This window comes from Coregonus clupeaformis, unplaced genomic scaffold (genome assembly GCF_020615455.1).
Source record: "Coregonus clupeaformis isolate EN_2021a unplaced genomic scaffold, ASM2061545v1 scaf0537, whole genome shotgun sequence".
NCBI classification, from domain to species: domain Eukaryota; kingdom Metazoa; phylum Chordata; class Actinopteri; order Salmoniformes; family Salmonidae; genus Coregonus; species Coregonus clupeaformis.
In genome coordinates, this window is record NW_025533992.1 from 102,501 (window position 1) to 119,807 (window position 17,307).

Sequence of the window (17,307 nt, forward strand, 5' to 3'; positions counted from 1 at the left end):
ACCCTAACACTAACCCTACTACGACCTTACACTACATACCTCTAACCCTAACACTAACCCTACTACGACCTTTACACTACATACCTCTAACCCTAACACTAACCCTACTACGACCTTACACTACATACCTCTAACCCTAACACTAACCCTACTACGACCTTACACTACATACCTCTAACCCTAACACTAACCCTAACTACGACCTACACTACATACCTCTAACCCTAACACTAACCCTACTACGACCTTATACACTACATACCTCTAGCCCTAACACTAACCCTACTACGACCTTACACTACATACCTCTAGACCTAACACTAACCCTACTACGACCTTACACTACATACCTCTAACTCCTAACACTAACCCTACTACGACCTTACACTACATACCTCTAACCCTAACACTAACCCTACTACGACCTTACACTACATACCTCTAACCCTAACACTAACCCTACTACGACCTTACACTACATACCTCTAGCCCTAACACTAACCCTACTACGACCTTACACTACATACCTCTAACCCTAACACTAACCCTACTACGACCTTACACTACATACCTCTAACCCTAACACTAACCCTACTACGACTTACACTACATACCTCTAGCCCTAACACTAACCCTACTACGACCTTACACTACATACCTCTAACCCTAACACTAACCCTACTACGACCTTACACTACATACCTCTAACCCTAACACTAACCCTACTACGACCTTACACTACATACCTCTAACCCTAACACTAACCCTACTACGACCTTACACTACATACCTCTAACCCTAACACTAACCCTACTACGACCTTACACTACATACCTCTAACTCCTAACACTAACCCTACTACGACCTTACACTACATACCTCTAACCCTAACACTAACCCTACTACGACCTTACACTACATACCTCTAACCCTAACACTAACCCTACTACGACCTTACACTACATACCTCTAACCCTAACACTAACCCTACTACGACCTTACACTACATACCTCTAACCCTAACACTAACCCTACTACGACCTTTACACTACATACCTCTAACCCTAACACTAACCCTACTACGACCTTACACTACATACCTCTAACCCTAACACTAACCCTACTACGACCTTTACACTACATACCTCTAACCTAACACTAACCCTACTACGACCTTACACTACATACCTCTAACCCTAACACTAACCCTACTACGACCTTACACTACATACCTCTAACCCTAACACTAACCCTACTACGACCTTTACACTACATACCTCTAACCCTAACACTAACCCTACTACGACCTTGTACACTACATACCTCTAACCTAACACTAACCCTACTACGACCTTACACTACATACCTCTAACCCTAACACTAACCCTACTACGACCTTACACTACATACCTCTAACCCTAACACTAACCCTACTACGACCTTTACACTACATACCTCTAACCCTAACACTAACCCTACTACGACTCTTACACTACATACCTCTAACCCTAACACTAACCCTACTACGACCTTACACTACATACCTCTAACCCCTAACACTAACCCTACTACGACCTTTACACTACATACCTCTAACCCTAACACTAACCCTACTACGACCTTTACACTACATACCTCTAACCCTAACACTAACCCTACTACGACCTTACACTACATACCTCTAGCCCTAACACTAACCCTACTACGACCTTACACTACATACCTCTAACCCTAACACTAACCCTACTACGACTTACACTACATACCTCTAACCCTAACACTAACCCTACTACGACCTTACACTACATACCTCTAACCCTAACACTAACCCTACTACGACCTTACACTACATACCTCTAACCCTAACACTAACCCTACTACGACCTTGTACACTACATACCTCTAACCCTAACACTAACCCTACTACGACCTTACACTACATACCTCTAACCCTAACACTAACCCTACTACGACCTTACACTACATACCTCTAACCCTAACACTAACCCTACTACGACCTTACACTACATACCTCTAACCCTAACACTAACCCTACTACGATCCTTACACTACATACCTCTAACCCTAACACTAACCCTACTACGACCTTACACTACATACCTCTAACCCTAACACTAACCCTACTACGACCTTTACACTACATACCTCAAGCCCTAACACTAACCCTACTACGACCTTACACTACATACCTCTAGCCCTAACACTAACCCTACTACGACCTTACACTACATACCTCTAACCCTAACACTAACCCTACTACGACCTTACACTACATACCTCTAACCCTAACACTAACCCTACTACGACCTTACACTACATACCTCTAACCCTAACACTAACCCTACTACGACCTTACACTACATACCTCTAACCCTAACACTAACCCTACTACGACCTTACACTACATACCTCTAACCCTAACACTAACCCTACTACGACCTTTACACTACATACCTCTAACCCTAACACTAACCCTACTACGACCTTACACTACATACCTCTAACCCTAACACTAACCCTACTACGACCTTACACTACATACCTCTAACCCCTAACACTAACCCTACTACGACCTTACACTACATACCTCTAACCCTAACACTAACCCTACTACGACCTTACACTACATACCTCTAACCCTAACACTAACCCTACTACGACCTTACACTACATACCTCTAACCCTAACACTAACCCTACTACGACCTTACACTACATACCTCTAACCCTAACACTAACCCTACTACGACTTACACTACATACCTCTAACCCTAACACTAACCCTACTACGACCTTACACTACATACCTCTAACCCTAACACTAACCCTACTTACGACCTTACACTACATACCTCTAAGCCCTAACACTAACCCTACTACGACCTTACGCTACATACCTCTAACCCTAACACTAACCCTACTACGACCTTACACTACATACCTCTAACCCTAACACTAACCCTACTACGACCTTACACTACATACCTCTAACCCTAACACTAACCCTACTACGACCTTTACACTACATACCTCTAACCCTAACACTAACCCTACTACGACCTTACACTACATACCTCTAACCCTAACACTAACCCTACGACCTTACCTGCATACCTCTAACACTAACACTACTACGAACCCTACACCTCTACCCTAACACTAACCCTACTACGACCTTACACTACATACCTCTAACCCTAACACTAACCCTACTACGACCTTACACTACATACCTCTAACCCTAACACTAACCCTACTACGACCTTACACTACATACCTCTAACCCTAACACTAACCCTACTACGACCTTACACTACATACCTCTAACCCTAACACTAACCCTACTACGACCTTACACTACATACCTCTAACCCTAACACTAACCCTACTACGACCTTACACTACATACCTCTAACCCTAACACTAACCCTACTACGACCTTACACTACATACCTCTAACCCTAACACTAACCCTACTACGACCTTACACTACATACCTCTAACCCTAACACTAACCCTACTACGACCTTACACTACATACCTCTAACCCTAACACTAACCCTACTACGACCTTACACTACATACCTCTAACCCTAACACTAACCCTACTACGACCTTACACTACATACCTCTAACCCTAACACTAACCCTACTACGACTTACACTACATACCTCCTAACCCCTAACACTAACCCCCTCATACCTCTAACCCTAACACTAACCCTACTACGACCTACACTACATACCTCTAACCCTAACACTAACCCTACTACGACCTTACACTACATACCTCTAACCCTAACACTAACCCTACTACGACCTTACACTACATACCTCTAGACCCTAACACTAACCCTACTACGACCTTACACTACATACCTCTAACCCTAACACTAACCCTACTACGACCTTACACTACATACCTCTAACCCTAACACTAACCCTACTACGACCTACACTACATACCTCTAACCCTAACACTAACCCTACTACGACCTTACACTACATACCTCTAACCCTAACACTACCCTACGTAGACCTTACACTACATACCTCTAACCCTAACACTAACCCTACTACGACCTTACACTACATACCTCTAACCCTAACACTAACCCCTACTACGTACCTTACACTACATACCTCTAACTCCTAACACTAACCCTACTACGACCTTACACTACATACCTCTAACCCTAACACTAACCCTACTACGACCTTACACTACATACCTCTAACCCTAACACTAACCCTACTACGACCTTTACACTACATACCTCTAACCCTAACACTAACCCTACTACGACCTTACACTACATACCTCTAACCCTAACACTAACCCTACTACGACCTTACACTACATACCTCTAGCCCTAACACTAACCCTACTACGACCTTACACTACATACCTCTAACCCTAACACTAACCCTACTACGACCTTACACTACATACCTCTAAGCCCTAACACTAACCCTACTACGACCTACACTACATACCTCTAGCCCTAACACTAACCCTACTACGACCTTACACTACATACCTCTAGCCCTAACACTAACCCTACTACGACCTTACACTACATACCTCTAACCCTAACACTAACCCTACTACGACCTTACACTACATACCTCTAACCCTAACACTAACCCTACTACGACCTTTACACTACATACCTCTAACCCTAACACTAACCCTACTACGACCTTACACTACATACCTCTAACCCTAACACTAACCCTACTACGACCTTTACACTACATACCTCTAACCCTAACACTAACCCTACTACGACCTTACACTACATACCTCTAACCCTAACACTAACCCTACTACGACCTTACACTACATACCTCTAACCCTAACACTAACCCTACTACGACCTTACACTACATACCTCTAACCCTAACACTAACCCTACTACGACCTTACACTACATACCTCTAACCCTAACACTAACCCTACTACGACCTTACACTACATACCTCTAACCCTAACACTAACCCTACTACGACCTTACACTACATACCTCTAACCCTAACACTAACCCTACTACGACCTTACACTACATACCTCTAACCCTAACACTAACCCTACTACGACCTTACACTACATACCTCTAACCCTAACACTAACCCTACTACGACCTTACACTACATACCTCTAACCCTAACACTAACCCTACTACGACCTTACACTACATACCTCTAACCCTAACACTAACCCTACTACGACCTTACACTACATACCTCTAACCCTAACACTAACCCTACTACGACCTTACACTACATACCTCTAACCCTAACACTAACCCTACTACGACCTTACACTACATACCTCTAACCCTAACACTAACCCTACTACGACCTTACACTACATACCTCTAACCCTAACACTAACCCTACTACGACCTTGCACTACATACCTCTAACCCTAACACTAACCCTACTACGACCTTACACTACATACCTCTAACCCTAACACTAACCCCTACTACGACCTTACACTACATACCTCTAACCCTAACACTAACCCTACTACGACCTTACACTACATACCTCTAACCCTAACACTAACCCTACTACGACCTTACACTACATACCTCTAACCCTAACACTAACCCTACTACGATTACACTACATACCTCTAACCCTAACACTAACCCTACTACGACCTTACACTACATACCTCTAACCCTAACACTAACCCTACTACGACCTTACACTACATACCTCTAACCCTAACACTAACCCTACTACGACTTTACACTACATACCTCTAACCCTAACACTAACCCTACTACGACCTTACACTACATACCTCTAACCCTAACACTAACCCTACTACGACCTTACACTACATACCTCTAACCCTAACACTAACCCTACTACGACCTTACACTACATACCTCTAACCCTAACACTAACCCTACTACGACCTTACACTACATACCTCTAACCCTAACACTAACCCTACTACGACCTTACACTACATACCTCTAACCCTAACACTAACCCTACTACGACCTTACACTACATACCTCTAACCCTAACACTAACCCTACTACGACCTTACACTACATACCTCTAACCCTAACACTAACCCTACTACGACCTTACACTACATACCTCTAACCCTAACACTAACCCTACTACGACCTTACACTACATACCTCTAACCCTAACACTAACCCTACTACGACCTTACACTACATACCTCTAACCCTAACACTAACCCTACTACGACCTTACACTACATACCTCTAACCCTAACACTAACCCTACTACGACCTTACACTACATACCTCTAACCCTAACACTAACCCTACTACGACCTTACACTACATACCTCTAACCCTAACACTAACCCTACTACGACCTTACACTACATACCTCTAACCCTAACACTAACCCTACTACGACCTTACACTACATACCTCTAACCCTAACACTAACCCTACTACGACCTTACACTACATACCTCTAACCCTAACACTAACCCTACTACGACCTTACACTACATACCTCTAACCCTAACACTAACCCTACTACGACCTTACACTACATACCTCTAACCCTAACACTAACCCTACTACGACTACACTACATACCTCTAACCCTAACACTAACCCTACTACGACCTTACACTACATACCTCTAACCCTAACACTAACCCTACTACGACCTTACACTACATACCTCTAACCCTAACACTAACCCTACTACGACCTTACACTACATACCTCTAACCCTAACACTAACCCTACTACGACCTTACACTACATACCTCTAACCCTAACACTAACCCTACTACGACCTTACACTACATACCTCTAACCCTAACACTAACCCTACTACGACCTTACACTACATACCTCTAACCCTAACACTAACCCTACTACGACCTGTACACTACATACCTCTAACCCTAACACTAACCCTACTACGACCTTACACTACATACCTCTAACTCCTAACACTAACCCTACTACGACCTTACACTACATACCTCTAACCCTAACACTAACCCTACTACGACCTTACACTACATACCTCTAACCCTAACACTAACCCTACTACGACCTTTACACTACATACCTCTAACCCTAACACTAACCCTACTACGACCTTACACTACATACCTCTAACCCTAACACTAACCCTACTACGACCTTACACTACATACCTCTAACCCTAACACTAACCCTACTACGACCTTACACTACATACCTCTAACCCTAACACTAACCCTACTACGACCTTACACTACATACCTCTAACCCTAACACTAACCCTACTACGACCTTACACTACATACCTCTAACCCTAACACTAACCCTACTACGACCTTACACTACATACCTCTAACCCTAACACTAACCCTACTACGACCTTACACTACATACCTCTAACCCTAACACTAACCCTACTACGACCTTACACTACATACCTCTAACCCTAACACTAACCCTACTACGACCTTACACTACATACCTCTAACCCTAACACTAACCCTACTACGACCCTACACTACATGCCTCTAACCCTAACACTAACCCTACTACGACCTTACACTACATACCTCTAACCCTAACACTAACCCTACTACGACCACACTACATACCTCTAACCCTAACACTAACCCTACTACGACCTTACACTACATACCTCTAACCCTAACACTAACCCTACTACGACCTTACACTACATACCTCTAACCCTAACACTAACCCTACTACGACCTTTACACTACATACCTCTAACCCTAACACTAACCCTACTACGACCTTACACTACATACCTCTAACCCTAACACTAACCCTACTACGACCTTACACTACATACCTCTAACCCTAACACTAACCCTACTACGACCTTACACTACATACCTCTAACCCTAACACTAACCCTACTACGACCTTACACTACATACCTCTAACCCTAACACTAACCCTACTACGACCTTACACTACATACCTCTAACCCTAACACTAACCCTACTACGACCTTACACTACATACCTCTAACCCTAACACTAACCCTACTACGACCTTACACTACATACCTCTAACTCCTAACACTAACCCTACTACGACCTTACACTACATACCTCTAACCCCTAACACTAACCCTACTACGACCTTACACTACATACCTCTAACCCTAACACTAACCCTACTACGACCTTACACTACATACCTCTAACCCTAACACTAACCCTACTACGACCTTACACTACATACCTCTAACCCTAACACTAACCCTACTACGACCTTACACTACATACCTCTAACCCTAACACTAACCCTACTACGACCTTACACTACATACCTCTAACCCTAACACTAACCCTACTACGACCTTACACTACATACCTCTAACCCTAACACTAACCCTACTACGACCTTACACTACATACCTCTAACCCTAACACTAACCCTACTACGACCTTACACTACATACCTCTAACCCTAACACTAACCCTACTACGACCTTACGCTACATTTATTTATTTATTTATTTAACCTTTATTTAACCAGGTAAGCCAGTCGAGAACAAGTTCTCATTTACAACTGCGACCTGGCGCATACCTCTAACCATTCTGTGGTCTGACCCATCTCTCAACGATTGTGACAATATTAGCAAAGATGTCTCTGTCTCCGTAGTTATTCTGTCTTTACGTGTCTCCATAGTTACGTTGTCTCTCCGTCTCCATAGCTACGCGGACATCCTTTTTGTGACCATGCCTTCAGAGAACATGCTGGAGTTTAATCTAACCAATGAGAAGCTGATTCTGTTCTCAGCCAAGGCTCCACGGGTCAAACACATGGTGGACTGCTTCATCACTGAGATCAAGAAGGTACACAATACTAATACTAATACACAACTGCTTCATCACTGAGATCAAGAAGGTACACAATACTAATACTAATACACAACTGCTTCATCACTGAGATCAAGAAGGTACACAATACTAATACTAATACACAACTGCTTCATCACTGAGATCATAAGGTACACAATCCTTAATACTAACACACAACTACTTTATTTCTGAGATCAAGAAGGTACACAATCCTTAATACTAACACAAAACTACTTTATTTCTGAGATCAAGAAGGTACACAATCCTTAATACTAACACACAACTACTTTATTTCTGACATCAAGAAGGGACACACTTCACGCATGCTAATGACTCGAGGACAGTGTACTTAAATGGTAGTGTAGATCTGTCCTGATAGTGGGATGTGTGAGATTAGGAGCAGCATTAGTTCTGGTGAACACATCACTGTGTCATCTCTAGGAAGGTGAGGGGACATTTGGCCCTCAGACTGGCAAAGAGAGAGGACCTCTATTACATTAGACCGTAGTTCTAGGTTCACACCAAACTCATTTATCTTTCACATATGGGTAGTACCGAGAAATGAACCCACTCTCCTGGCATCGCAAGCACCACACGCTACCAACTGAACTGCAGAGGACCATGTTCTACTAACTGAACTACAGAGGACCATGTTCTACCAACTGAACTGCAGAGGACCATGCTCTACTAACTGAACTGCAGAGGACCATGCTCTACTAACAGAACTACAGAGGACCATGCTCTACTAACTGAACTGCAGAGGACCATGTTCTACTAACTACAGAGGACCATGCTCTACTAACTGAACTACAGAGGACCATGCTCTACTAACTGAACTGCAGAGGACCATGTTCTACTAACTGAACTACAGAGGACCATGCTCTACTAACTGAACTACAGAGGACCATGCTCTACTAACTGAGCTGCAGAGGACCATGCTCTACTAACTGAACTGCAGAGGACCATGCTCTACTAACTGTACTGCAGAGGACCATGCTCTACCAACTGAACTGCAGAGGACCATGCTCTACTAACTGAACTGCAGAGGACCATGCTCTACTAACAGAACTACAGAGGACCATGCTCTACTAACTGAACTGCAGAGGACCATGCTCTACTAACTGAACTGCAGAGGACCATGCTCTACTAACTGAACTGCAGAGGACCATGCTCTACCAACTGAACTGCAGAGGACCATGCTCTACTAACTGAACTGCAGAGGACCATGCTCTACTAACAGAACTACAGAGGACCATGCTCTACTAACTGAACTGCAGAGGACCATGCTCTACTAACTGAACTGCAGAGGACCATGTTCTACTAACTACAGAGGACCATGCTCTACTAACTGAACTACAGAGGACCATGTTCTACTAACTACAGAGGACCATGCTCTACTAACTACAGAGGACCATGTTCTACTAACTGAACTACAGAGGACCATGCTCTACTAACTACAGAGGACCATGTTCTACTAACTGAACTACAGAGGACCATGTTCTACTAACTACAGAGGACCATGTTCTACTAACTGAACTACAGAGGACCATGCTCTACTAACTACAGAGGACCATGTTCTACTAACTACAGAGGACCATGCTCTACTAACTGAACTGCAGAGGACCATGCTCTACTAACTGAACTGCAGAGGACCATGTTCTACTAACTACAGAGGACCATGCTCTACTAACTGAACTGCAGAGGACCATGTTCTACTAACTACAGAGGACCATGTTCTACTAACTACAGAGGACCATGTTCTACTAACTACAGAGGACCATGTTCTACTAACTACAGAGGACCATGTTTTACTAACTACAGAGGACCATGTTCTACTAACTACAGAGGACCATGTTCTACTAACTACAGAGGACCATGTTCTACTAACTACAGAGGACCATGTTCTACTAACTACAGAGGACCATGTTCTACTAACTACAGAGGACCATGTTCTACTAACTGAACTACAGAGGACCATGTTCTACTAACTACAGAGGACCATGCTCTACTAACTGAACTACAGAGGACCATGCTCTACTAACTGAACTACAGAGGACCATGCTCTACTAACTACAGAGGACCATGTTCTACTAACTGAACTACAGAGGACCATGCTCTACTAACTGAACTACAGAGGACCATGCTCTACTAACTACAGAGGACCATGTTCTACTAACTGAACTACAGAGGACCATGTTCTACTAACTACAGAGGACCATGCTCTACCAACTGAACTACAGAGGACCATGTTCTACTAACTACAGAGGACCATGCTCTACTAACTGAACTACAGAGGACCATGCTCTACTAACTGAACTGCAGAGGACCATGCTCTACTAACTGAACTACAGAGGACCATGCTCTACTAACTGAACTACAGAGGACCATGTTCTACTAACTACAGAGGACCATGCTCTACTAACTGAACTACAGAGGACCATGCTCTACTAACTGAACTGCAGAGGACCATGCTCTACTAACTGAACTGCAGAGGACCATGCTCTACCAACTGAACTGCAGAGGACCATGCTCTACTAACTGAACTACAGAGGACCATGTTCTACTAACTACAGAGGACCATGCTCTACTAACTGAACTGCAGAGGACCATGCTCTACTAACTGAACTGCAGAGGACCATGCTCTACTAACTGAACTACAGAGGACCATGCTCTACTAACTGAACTACAGAGGACCATGTTCTACTAACTACAGAGGACCATGCTCTACTAACTGAACTACAGAGGACCATGCTCTACTAACTGAACTGCAGAGGACCATGCTCTACTAACTGAACTGCAGAGGACCATGCTCTACCAACTGAACTGCAGAGGACCATGCTCTACTAACTGAACTACAGAGGACCATGTTCTACTAACTACAGAGGACCATGCTCTACTAACTGAACTGCAGAGGACCATGCTCTACTAACTGAACTGCAGAGGACCATGCTCTACTAACTGAACTGCAGAGGACCATGCTCTACTAACTGAACTGCAGAGGACCATGCTCTACTAACTGAACTGCAGAGGACCATGTTCTACTAACTACAGAGGACCATGCTCTACTAACTGAACTGCAGAGGACCATGCTCTACTAACTGAACTGCAGAGGACCATGTTCTACTAACTACAGAGGACCATGTTCTACTAACTGAACTACAGAGGACCATGCTCTACTAACTGAACTGCAGAGGACCATGCTCTACCAACTGAACTGCAGAGGACCATGCTCTACTAACTGAACTACAGAGGACCATGTTCTACTAACTACAGAGGACCATGCTCTACTAACTGAACTGCAGAGGACCATGCTCTACTAACTGAACTGCAGAGGACCATGCTCTACTAACTGAACTACAGAGGACCATGCTCTACTAACTGAACTACAGAGGACCATGTTCTACTAACTACAGAGGACCATGCTCTACTAACTGAACTACAGAGGACCATGCTCTACTAACTGAACTGCAGAGGACCATGCTCTACTAACTGAACTGCAGAGGACCATGCTCTACCAACTGAACTGCAGAGGACCATGCTCTACTAACTGAACTACAGAGGACCATGTTCTACTAACTACAGAGGACCATGCTCTACTAACTGAACTGCAGAGGACCATGCTCTACTAACTGAACTGCAGAGGACCATGCTCTACTAACTGAACTGCAGAGGACCATGCTCTACTAACTGAACTGCAGAGGACCATGCTCTACTAACTGAACTGCAGAGGACCATGTTCTACTAACTACAGAGGACCATGCTCTACTAACTGAACTGCAGAGGACCATGCTCTACTAACTGAACTGCAGAGGACCATGTTCTACTAACTACAGAGGACCATGTTCTACTAACTGAACTACAGAGGACCATGCTCTACTAACTGAACTGCAGAGGACCATGCTCTACTAACTGAACTACAGAGGACCATGTTCTACTAACTGAACAACAGAGGACCATGCTCTACTAACTACAGAGGACCATGTTCTACTAACTACAGAGGACCATGCTCTACTAACTGAACTGCAGAGGACCATGCTCTACTAACTGAACTGCAGAGGACCATGTTCTACTAACTGAACTATAGAGGACCATGTTCTACTAACTGAACTACAGAGGACCACGCGCTACCAACTTGTCACACCCTGGCTATGGGACTCTAGTTGTTGAGCCAGGGTGTGTTTGTTCTATGTGGTGTGTTTCTATGTTGGGGGTTCTGGTTTGTTATTTTCTATGTTTGCCTTAGTGACTCCCAATCAGAGGCAACGAGTGTCAGCTGTTCGTTGGTTGTCTCTGATTGGGAGCCATATTTAAACTGTCTGTTTTTCATTCGGGGTTGTGGGATTTTGTTCGTGTTGTAACCATAGACGTCACGCATCGTTGTTTATTGTTTTGATCGTGTGATCGTTTAATAAATATAATATGTTCACCTTCAACGCTGCGCATTGGTCCTCCTCATTAGACGATCGTGACAGAAAATCCCACCAAGATGTGACCAAGCAGCGTGTCCAGGAGCCATCGCCAGGGAGATCCCTAACAGATCTCCTTCGCCTCCTCGACTGGGTCAAGCCGAGTGAGGAAGAGAAGGGCTTGACCTTGTGGCAGAAGGGCGAACGGCTGGCGAGGGACATGGAGACCTGGTCCACGGGTAGGAGAGACGCCCCGAAAATTTTTAGGGGGGGGGCTAACGCCGTGGACGACGGGCCAGCAGGAGACCGCGGCAGAGCGGCCCAGCGGATTGGCAGAGGAGGACGCCAGGTTACGGGACTTGGTGCGAGTGGCAGGACTTGGTGCGAGTGACGGGAGTCACTGGTCACCAGGGGGAAGGAGGTTGTAGAGGCACGGCGAGAGGTACTGGCGTGTGTTGCCAGTCCGGTCCGGCCTGTTCCTGATCCCCACGTAGGGCCAGTGGTGTGTGTTCCCAGTACGGTCCGGCCTGTTCCTGCCACTCGCACCAAGTCAGTGGTGCGCGTCGTCAGCCCGGTCCGGCCCATTCCTGCTCCCCGCACCAAGTCAGTGGTGCGCGTCGTCGGCCCGGTCCGGCCCGTCCCTGCTCCCCGCGCCAGGTCGGTGGTGCGTTTCGTCAGCCCGGCTCGGCCCGTTCCTGCTCCCCGCACCAAGTCAGGGGTGCGCTTCGACAGCCCGGCTCGGCCCGCTCCTGCTCCCCACACCAAGCCAGTGGTGTGCGTCGTCAGTCCGGCACGGCCCGTGCCTGTTCCCCGCACCAAGTCAGGGGTGCGCCCGACAGCCCGGCTCGGCCCGCTCCTGCTCCCCCACACCAAGCCAGTGGTGTGCGTCGTCAGTCCGGCACGGCCCGTGCCTGTTCCACCGGTGGCTGGTCCGGCACCGGTCAGAGGCTTCACGTCGGAGCTAGAGCAATCCGCTCCACCAGTGTTCAGTCCAGCTCCGGCCAGCAGGGCCAGACCGGACCAGGGGTACTTTGGGGGGTTAGAGAAGGAGTGGGGGTCAAGCCCGGAGCCAGAACCGCCGCCTAGGAGGTATGCCCACCCAGCCCTCCCCTGTTTTGCTCTTTTTGAGGCGCGGTCGCAGTCCAGGGTGTGTTTGTTCTATGTGGTGTGTTTCTATGTTGGGGGTTCTGGTTTGTTGTTTTCTATGTTTGCCTTAGTGACTCCCAATCAGAGGCAACGAGTGTCAGCTGTTCGTTGGTTGTCTCTGATTGGGAGCCATATTTAAACTGTCTGTTTTTCATTCGGGGTTGTGGGATTTTGTTCGTGTTGTAACCATAGACGTCACGCATCGTTGTTTATTGTTTTGATCGTGTGATCGTTTAATAAATATAATATGTTCACCTTCAACGCTGCGCATTGGTCCTCCTCATTAGACGATCGTGACACAACTGAGCTGCAGAGGACCATGTTCTACTAACTACAGAGGACCATGTTCTACTAACTACAGAGGACCATGTTCTACTAACTACAGAGGACCATGCTCTACTAACTGAACTACAGAGGACCATGTTCTACTAACTGAACTACAGAGGACCATGTTCTACTAACTACAGAGGACCATGTTCTACTAACTGAACTACAGAGGACCACGTTCTACTAACTACAGAGGACCATGCTCTACTAACTACAGAGGACCATGTTCTACTAACTGAACTACAGAGGACCATGTTCTACTAACTACAGAGGACCATGTTCTACTAACTGAACTACAGAGGACCATGCTCTACTAACTGAACTACAGAGGACCATGCTCTACTAACTACAGAGGACCATGTTCTACTAACTGAACTACAGAGGACCATGCTCTACTAACTACAGAGGACCATGTTCTACTAACTGAGCTACAGAGGACCATGTTCTACTAACTGAACTACAGAGGACCATGCTCTACTAACTACAGAGGACCATGTTCTACTAACTACAGAGGACCATGCTCTACTAACTGAACTACAGAGGACCATGTTCTACTAACTGAACAACAGAGGACCATGTTCTACTAACTACAGAGGACCATGTTCTACTAACTGAACTACAGAGGACCATGCTCTACTAACTGAACTACAGAGGACCATGCTCTACTAACTACAGAGGACCATGTTCTACTAACTGAACTACAGAGGACCATGCTCTACTAACTACAGAGGACCATGTTCTACTAACTGAACTACAGAGGACCATGTTCTACTAACTGAACAACAGAGGACCATGCTCTACTAACTACAGAGGACCATGTTCTACTAACTACAGAGGACCATGCTCTACTAACTGAACTACAGAGGACCATGTTCTACTAACTGAACTACAGAGGACCATGTTCTACTAACTAACTACAGAGGACCATGCTCTACTAACTGAACTACAGAGGACCATGCTCTACTAACTGAACTACAGAGGACCATGCTCTACTAACTGAACTACAGAGGACCATGTTCTACTAACTGAACTACAGAGGACCATGTTCTACTAACTGAACTACAGAGGACCATGTTCTACTAACTACAGAGGACCATGCTCTACTAACTGAACTACAGAGGACCATGCTCTACTAACTACAGAGGACCATGCTCTACTAACTGAACTACAGAGGACCATGCTCTACTAACTACAGAGGACCATGCTCTACTAACTACAGAGGACCATGCTCTACTAACTACAGAGGACCATGTTCTACTAACTACAGAGGACCATGCTCTACTAACTGAACTACAGAGGACCATGTTCTACTAACTGAACTACAGAGGACCATGTTCTACTAACTAACTACAGAGGACCATGCTCTACTAACTGAACTACAGAGGACCATGCTCTACTAACTGAACTACAGAGGACCATGCTCTACTAACTGAACTACAGAGGACCATGTTCTACTAACTGAACTACAGAGGACCATGTTCTACTAACTGAACTACAGAGGACCATGTTCTACTAACTACAGAGGACCATGCTCTACTAACTGAACTACAGAGGACCATGCTCTACTAACTACAGAGGACCATGCTCTACTAACTGAACTACAGAGGACCATGCTCTACTAACTGAACTACAGAGGACCATGTTCTACTAACTGAACTACAGAGGACCATGCTCTACTAACTGAACTACAGAGGACCATGCTCTACCAACTGAACTACAGAGGACCATGCTCTACTAACTGAACTACAGAGGACCATGTTCTACTAACTACAGAGGACCATGTTCTACTAACTGAACTACAGAGGACCATGCTCTACTAACTGAACTACAGAGGTCCATGTTCTACTAACTGAACTACAGAGGACCATGTTCTACCAACTGAACTACAGAGGACCATGTTCTACTAACTGAACTACAGAGCACCATGTTCTACCAACTGAACTACAGAGGACCATGTTCTACTAACTGAACTACAGAGGACCATGTTCTACTAACTGAACTACAGAGGACCATGTTCTACTAACTACAGAGGACCATGTTCTACTAACTGAACTACAGAGGACCATGTTCTACTAACTGAACTACAGAGGACCATGCTCTACTAACTGAACTACAGAGGACCATGCTCTACTAACTACAGAGGACCATGTTCTACTAACTGAACTACAGAGGACCATGCTCTACTAACTACAGAGGACCATGTTCTACTAACTGAACTACAGAGGACCATGCTCTACTAACTACAGAGGACCATGTTCTACTAACTGAACTACAGAGGACCATGTTCTACTAACTGAACTACAGAGGACCATGCTCTACTAACTGAACTACAGAGGACCATGTTCTACTAACTGAAGTACAGAGGACCATGCTCTACTAACTGAACTACAGAGGACCATGCTCTACTAACTGAACTACAGAGGACCATGCTCTACTAACTACAGAGGACCATGTTCTACTAACTACAGAGGACCATGTTCTACTAACTGAACTACAGAGGACCATGCTCTACTAACTGAACTACAGAGGACCATGTTCTACTAAC

General features: G+C 45.1%; 1 pseudogene; it reads left to right on the forward strand.

Annotated features, from left to right (window-relative positions):
* LOC123485028 overlaps window positions 1-17,307 on the forward strand; it is a 207,751-nt pseudogene that overhangs the window by 102,286 nt on the left and 88,158 nt on the right.